An 8,160-nucleotide genomic window follows, 5' to 3' on the forward strand; every position below is an offset into this window, starting at 1 on the left:
ACTCTGACAGGAATTTTTTCCCAATATCTAACCAAAATCTCTCCTCCTTCAGTTTAAAACTATCCTGTTACTATTTGCCCATGTACAAAGTTGGTCTCCCTCTTTCTATGAACTCATTTTAAGTACTGAAAGGTCACAATAACGTCTCCCCAGAACCTTCTCCAAGCTGAACAACCCCAGCTCACTCAACCTGTCTTCATAGAGGAAGGGCTCCAGCCCTTGGATCATCTTCATGTCCTCCTCTGGACCTGCTCCAACAGGTCCATGTCTTTTTTGTGCTGAGGACCCCAGAGCTGGAGGCAACACTGCAGGTGGGGTCTCACCAGAGCAGGGCAGAGGGGCAGAATCCCCCCTTACCTGCTGCCCATGTTGCTTTGGATGTAGCCCAGGACACGGGGGATTTCTGGGCTCCCAGCACACACAGCTGGGGCATGTCCAGCCTCTCATCCACCAGCATCCCCAAATCCTTCTCCTCAGGGCTGCTCTCAATCCATTCATACCCCAGCCTGACCCATGTGCAGCACCATGCACTTGGCCTTGTTGAACATCATGAGGTTCCTCACGGTCCCACTTCTCAAGTTTTCCCAGATCCCTCTGGATGGCTCCATCCTTCTATTGTGTCACCTGCCCTGCTCAGCCTCCTGCCACCTGCCAACGTGCTGAGGGTGAGCTCGATCCCATTGTCTGTGGGACATTCCAGAGCCCTGGTCCCAAGCCAAAGCCCTGAGGGACACCCCTCATCCTTAGCCTCTGCCTGGACAAGGAGCCACTGGCCACAACTCTCTGGCTGTGTCCAGTCAACATCCACTTCAAGGAGGTGAACAACCTGATTTACACACCAGAGAGGCCACTTCCTTCAAAAGAACTTCTTTCACACTGTGCTTTCAGAAACCACAGCAAATGTGTGCACTTCTTGAGCCAAAAATTTATCTATTTTCAAATAATTTCAGATGTTCCAAGTCAGTTGAGGGTACAGCCAGCCCTTGCTGCAGGCTCCCTCCAGTCTAGTGTATCTTTAAGTATTAGCAGTAATTTAATCTCATTTTGTTAAGGAGAACAAAGGAATAAAATTCAGGCTCTTTCTGTGGTAGATGAGACCTGGAAAATCACTGTGGCCGGTGAGACCAGCGCATTGAGACTTCAGCACCATGGCTGTAAGGTCTCCTGACCGCTGCAGTGTGCTCCTGGCCCATCTTTGGAATCTCTCTGGGATCAGGCTGGGGGTGTCTGCAGTCTGGGAGCTGGGGGGGAGCGAGGTGTGGGCAGCTGAGGAGAGGGACCCCCAGGTCCCTTTACAGCTGCCAGCCCAGTGCCAGCAGCTGCCCAGGCTCCTCTGAAAGCTCCACAGGGAGCTTTTTAGCCGTTCAGTACAACAGGAGGCAATATGGGCCAGAGAACTGAAATCAGCAGTGCACATCTGAGCCTAAGGAGTGCCAGGGGCTACAGGAAAGCTGTTCCAGGTGCAGTGGTAAAAAACCTTTCAGCAGCATCAGTGAATGGAGAGGGGAGTCTGTTTAATTTAGGATCAGCTGAATGGCTGAGTAGCCTCATGACAGCTGTGGAGTTACTGAGCTATGCAGCAGCTTCAGCTGCCTTGTCCTAGCAGAGCTCAGGTTCCCTCTTATGACACTGTCACCTTCCAGCTCTCTCACTACTGCCTCATACCAACAAAGTTAGCAGGAACTAGTGCTTGTGTTGTGGCTGTTTTAAATAGATTTTAATCTTGTGGGTAAACAGTTGTCTAGTGTTACTCCAGCTTTCAGTATTGCTCAGCTCTGAAATCTAACTCCAAAACTGGGCTCCTGGGAAACATTCTTTGTCTTTTGCTAATCCACAGGAGTACAGTAGATCCTTTCCAGGACTCTGGTTGTGCTACATCCAAAGGACATTTCAACAGCCACCCAAGTGTTGCGTAGGTTTCCTGTAACAGATTCACACCCCTAGTGTTACTTACTGAGTTAGTATTATTTCAGCTAGAGCTACTTTACAGTGCTAAAACTAACACTGTAAATACCATCGATCTTGGGCCCTGCTCTGAAAAAACACAGTTCTGCTGGATGCTGTGAACATTTACTTCTTGCTAAGCTCCAGGGAAATGCCTTAAGAGCATATAGCTTAGCAACAACACTGACCTTTTTTCCCTGAGCCTCATTTCTTTCTCAGTCAGGTGGCAGCAAAGTCTGTTGTTGCAGCTACTGCCCTGAAATTAAGAGCTAGAACAACAATGGGAAGAATTCACACGAGGCAGCCCAGCCCTTCAGCTGCGTCAGAGCCAGCAGCTTTGATGCCCGTGCTTTCACAGGGCTGACTAAACAGATCGATTAGATCTGCATCAGCCATTCTGCAAGCCATAATTGGAAAATAATATTTTCACAGGATTAGAGCTCCTTGCTTTGAAAATAAGCAGCTTGGCTTTGGGTAAAATTTTCCAAGGCACCTATGTGTGATGCAGAGAGCAGAGCCCTGTTGCGGCACAGGTCGTGAGACCCGTGGCAGCTCACCTGGCCTCTGAAGGGTGGTGGTGGCAGTGGGGAAGTGGTAGCTTGGGCTTGGGTTTCACCTCACCTGAACCCCTCTGAACCTACTTGCTGGAGGGTTTCTACTGCCTTTGCTTTTGGAGGTGTATCTCCTCCCCTGTCTCTTTAACTGTGGTAATTAAGCCTCTCTGACAAGGGCCACAAACACAGCCCTACGTACAGGCTTGTCTGTCATCCACATTATGCACCTGCATGTTCACATCAGGCAGGGACAGCCTGACCAGGACTGACCCCCACCTCTTGCTCGCATCAGGGGATGCTCTGTGTAAAGCTGGGATGAACACACCACAGCACTGGATACCTGGACAGGGCAGATTGAACCCCTGGGAGCCAAACAAAACCCCATGGCAAAATTGCAGTCTCCTTGCCCAGCTCTGGCTCCCTGGGGAAGCAAAGAGGGGTTGCAGGCAGTCTCCAGAGCAGCCCACTGGCCTCCACAGGAGCTGCCTCCTGTCATGGGATGCTGCAGGGAGCCAGGAGAGCAGAGCTCACACACCACAGCCACTCTCAGCCAGGCAAACTGCACAAAGCAAGAGAGGCTCCTGTTTTCATCTCATGAGCTCCTGAGGTGTCACATTCCCGGTGTCACATTCCCATCCTCTCTCAGGGCCTCCCTATAACTGTCCTGCTTCTCTCTCTGCACCAGGAGTTTTCCCAGAAATGTCACCTCACAACTCGAGCTGCTCTGGTCACGCTTTCCTAAGGGCTGCCATGCCGGTGTAGGGCCAGGCAGCTTTTCCCAAGTTATCCCTCCTCTCTCCCCCAAAATGGATCCCACATCTGAGTCCCCTCATGGGCAACCCCAGGATCTCCACATCTCCAAAATGATACAGCAGTCCCCCCTGGCATCACCCAGCATCTACATACTGAGGTGAACAGAGGCAGCACAACCCTTGGTGCTTTGTTTCACGTGCCAGTGAGAGTGACAGGGGCATAAAATCCCCCACGTGATGGACATTTCTGGAGGCTCCCTTCTGCTCAGAGGGTTCCAGGTGGGGACAGGGCAGCAGCACCCGCACTGGGGAGAGGCCACACTGCAGAACAGGGAGATGCAGACTCCAAAAGTGTCAACCACATCACTGAAGCAACTCTCCTGAAGCAACTCTCCTGCTTCTGGAGTTCAAGGGTCACTCATCACCCTGCACTGGGCTCTGCCGACCCCTGCACGCCCATCCCGAGCGCCTCATGCCGTCAGCAGGGTCATGGCAGGAAACGTGTCCCTGGATCATGCCCAGCTCAACTTCTGCCAAGGATTTGTAGCTGCTGCGGCGGGTGAGCCCTTCCAGCCGAGTGCCACCGGAGGGAGCCCCAGCAAAGGGAATGAAAGCTCACGGGAGCTCCTGCATCCATCTAAAGCAGTGGCTTTCACCCGGGCATCCACTCCGGAGTCAGGGGATTATTTCGCGGGGCTGTCACGGAAAGCAAACCGAGAGCAGCACTGTCTGCTGTCAGGAGGCGTCCATCGCTGCACGTCAGGCTGCTTCTTCGCTAAGCCACAGGGCACAGTGATGCAGGAAAGATTTAGAGCACCTATTGAGTAGCTGAGTACCTGTGCCACAGCCTGTTCACCTGCACTTCTTACCCACACCTGGCCCAGGAGAACTCCCTGGAGTTGGGGGAGGTTTGTCTGGCACAGGGAAGCAGCAAGAAGCCTGTTGTAGGTGTAGTGTGCCTTGCCTTTCTTCAAGCTGTCATGACTGGGCTGCTTTCCTAAACAAAACATCCTCTGTAAACATATTTCAGGATAAATCTGGCATGATCCCTGTCTTTGTGAACGTGGAGCTGTGAGCAGAGTTCAACTGCAGGCAGCAAATTGAATGTGCAGTAGGTTTCCCCACCCCACTACAACAACTCATTCTGATATTCCTGCTCTGGTTCCCTGGCAGAAACACCTCCTATTTTTAGATTTAATATCTGCTGATAAAAAAGCTCTACTGTGAGGGTACAGTCCCGTGATGGGCTTGAGCTGAACAACTTTGCTGCTACAGAAAGGGAGAAGCCTTCTGTCTTCCTCCTTCTCCCTGATTTCCATCCCTCCTCTCACCCTGTGCTCCCATCTGTGCAGTGCAGCTTCATTTCCCCTTGCAAATTCTGATTGCAAGATAAAATGATTCAGTTTGGCCATTTGAGCCAGTTCAAGGAGCTTACAATGCAGTCAGGCAAGTATGAGAGATGAAAAAAAGAGGCGCTGGGAGGGGTGGAGGGAAACCTGCCCCTTATACTGGGGCTGAGCTCATGTTAGCCAAGCTCCTGCTGCACCAGGAAACCACAACCAAATGAAGCCAGCTGGAGCCAAGCTGAAAACAAACAAAATTATGGGACAGGTACAGCAGATCTGCAAGCTGCTCTCACACGCACAGAGCCTGTATGGGCTCAAGGGGCACCAGACAAGTCTTTGGAGTAGAGATATAACAAAAGGTTTCCACCAAACTCTCACTGCCTTGTTGTCCTCTTGGTCCTCTGACTACCTGGGGGCAGCAGGCAATACCTGGAGAATTTTCCAAGAGTACTCAAAAAGGTCCAAAGATGACAGATTCTCCCACAAAATGCTCCATCCAAACTGCCTGGGACAGCGCAGAGAGGAATTTTCCTTGAAGGAGTAGCTGGATTTGCTTGTCAGATGGATTTTTGATTACTTTCCAGTCAATTCTTTCAGCCCTTGGGGTATGCAACAGTGGGGAGATGAATTAGGGACAGCTCTGGGGCTGCACATCTCACAGCTGGGGAAAGAGGTCTGTCTGAACCACCAAGGTTGTTCTAAATTTTTATCCTGATTCCAAACATCTGTCCATCTTGATGTTGGGAAAATCACCTGATTTCTATATTTCCTTCGTAAAGGGAGTAGGATGGCACTTTTGTCTAGCTTGTAAGCCCCTCTGGGCATGGAGAGAGGGCTTTTTATAAAAAGGAATTGCCATAACCATGGTGACCCCAGATGGCAGAGCAGCTTGGTGGACCAAAATGCTGTGGCACTTCGTGTTGAACTTGAAAGCCCTGCAGCTTTATTAATTTTTCCTGGTTTACAATTGTAAATCTCTCTGTAACAGCAATAGTTAACAAATCAGCAGCGTTCCTAATCAGGGTCTCAAGAACTCTCCAAGGAAAAGTGTCCCAAAGACACGCAAATCTGCCAACTATGCTCAGTCTGTGCTGACTCAGCATTTCTTCTCCTCTTCCCTGCCATTCATCCCACCCCACTGTCTGCCCCTCATACCAGAACAGTTCAATTTACCTCCACCCACAGCATCAAAGTAGGGCCCTCACACCCCTGACGGTGATCAGTGCTGGACTGTGAGTGACCTGGAGGCCTCAGAGAGGGTCTGTCCCCCTGTGCTTGGTGGCAGAGTCCTTCCTGCTGTGCTGTGCTGCATTTACAAGGGTTGCTATAATTAAGGAACTTTGATAAGATCTGCTTATATAACCATGGTGATTACTGAAGTCTAGGCATGGAAGTAGATTAGATGAGATTACCAGCTACAGCTCTGCTCTAATGTGCACGACCTGCCTTCTCAGATTAATTTTTTGACGTTACATCTTAAATTGGTTCTCTTTTCTCAAGGTTGTGCCGTGTTCCAAGAGGTGTCAAGCAGAGAGCTGGCAAAATTGTACAAAGGGATTGCTGGCTGTGGGTCACTAATTATCCCTCCATATGCACTGTTAGAGAAATCCCTTTAACCTGAGAAACCAAGTCCTGTGCGCTGGCCTGGAACTCCAGGTACTTCTTTAATTAATGCAGAGTTCTGGGCACTGGCAACAAGAAAGTGCTATTTTCCAGTGAATGCACTAAGTACTTTATGTACTGACCCCCCCTGGATGTGTTTCTGTGCTTGCTTCATTCCTTTTTCTATATCCAAGCACTGCTGTCTTTTGTTTCACAACCATTTTTTTCCCCTCACCTTTCCTCCTTGCTCTGCCTCTCTTAAAACTGGCTGCTTCCCTCTTTATTTTTTCTCTCACCTCTTTTACCTCCAAACCAAATCTGGGCAGCACCATTTTGTCCTCGCCACTTTTTAGCTGATATCCAGTGATGACACTGGGCCTTAAGAAGGCAGAGCAAAACAGGAGGGTTTGTGGCATTGTAAGATTTCTGCTTGTCATGTGCAAGGGCGTATTTCCCACATGGGAGCAGCTGGTTTGTTTTCTAATGGCATCTCCAGGTCAAGTTACTTGTCTGTGAAACGTGGATCTCAGGGTCAGCCAGACTTCAGCACAACGACTGACCTACAGGGCCTAAGTTAAAGATACTCTCCAGGAAATGCTTCTTACCCTCAGCAATATACCACAGAAAGGGAAATCTAAAGTGAATGGAGTCTTCACAGGATAAGGTCTGAGAACCCAGTGCACTTCAAATATTCAAAAGATATTTTAATTCCTAAGGAAAAGTATATTTTGATTCCTCGGGAAAAATATATTTTGACATATTTTACCTTAAGGCTTTGACAAAAACACTAAAGCAAAAATCAGTGCAAGTTTGTTGGAAGTACCAGGGAGGAGGTGAGTGAACCTTGCATCCCAAAAGAGAACGTACAGAAATAGGATGGAAGGACATAGAGCAGTGCCCAGAGGACTGTCCCTGTCCTGTGACAGGACACAGCATCCTTGAATCAGCTCAATCCAAATGAGGAATTGCAGGAGGTGTAAGGCTGGATGCGCCTTGGAGCAGCCTGGGCTAGTGGAAGGTGTCCCTGCCCACGGCAGGGGGTTGGAACCAGATGATCTTTAATGTCCCTTCCAGCATAAACCATCCTGTGATTCTATGAACATTCCTGTGGACTTCAAATGGGGTTGTGGCACTACAAAGCTTATTGGGTAACGCTTCATGGAATTCCAAAATATCTAAGGGATGAATTTTACTTGTAGCGCACTGAGCTCTCAGTCTTGAGCAAAGCAAGTAAGTTTCTTCCATGACGTGATTTTAAAACTGGAGCACCATCCCTGTTGCAAGTAGGAATCTGTTCCTACTGTCCACAAAAAAAAAAAGATCAGAAAGAGTTTGGTCCTACCCTGCACTAAAAATATCATAAAGAATTAGGTCCTACCTTGCACAAAAAAAATGATCAGAAAGAGTCTGATCCTACCCTGCACAAAAAATTATCAGAAAGAATTTGGTCCTATCCTCCACAAAAAAAACAATCAGAAAGAATTTGGTCATACCCTGAACAAAAAGTTATCAGAGAGAATTAGGTCCTACCCTGCACAAAAAAAAAAACCAAAAAACCCAAAAAAACAACAAAAAAAAAACCAAACCAAAAACAATCAAAGAATTTGATTGTAACTTCCACCAAAAAAAAAAAAATTATCAGAAAGAATTTGGTCCTACCCTCCACAAAAAAAATGATCAGAAAAAGTTTGGTCCTACCCTGCACAAAAATTATCAGACAGAATGTGGTCCTACCTTGCACAAAAAAATGAGAAAGAATTTGGTCCTACCCTGCACTCTAGTTTTGACGAAAGTTTTACTTTGCAGCTTTATCCAACTTTTTTTACGTAAACCCCTTCGGGGTTTTTTATTTAAACCCCTTCAAAGTGCACCTTCCCCCTCCTTGGAGCAGATCCCTTTATTCCATCACTGTCACGACCCTCAGGACAACCCCGTCCCCTCAGCGCCCCCGGCGCGGGCGGG

The sequence above is a fragment of the Manacus candei genome, unplaced genomic scaffold (assembly GCF_025592945.1).
Source record: "Manacus candei isolate 608988 ecotype Guabito, Panama unplaced genomic scaffold, ASM2559294v1 h1tg000126l, whole genome shotgun sequence".
Classification (NCBI taxonomy): domain Eukaryota; kingdom Metazoa; phylum Chordata; class Aves; order Passeriformes; family Pipridae; genus Manacus; species Manacus candei.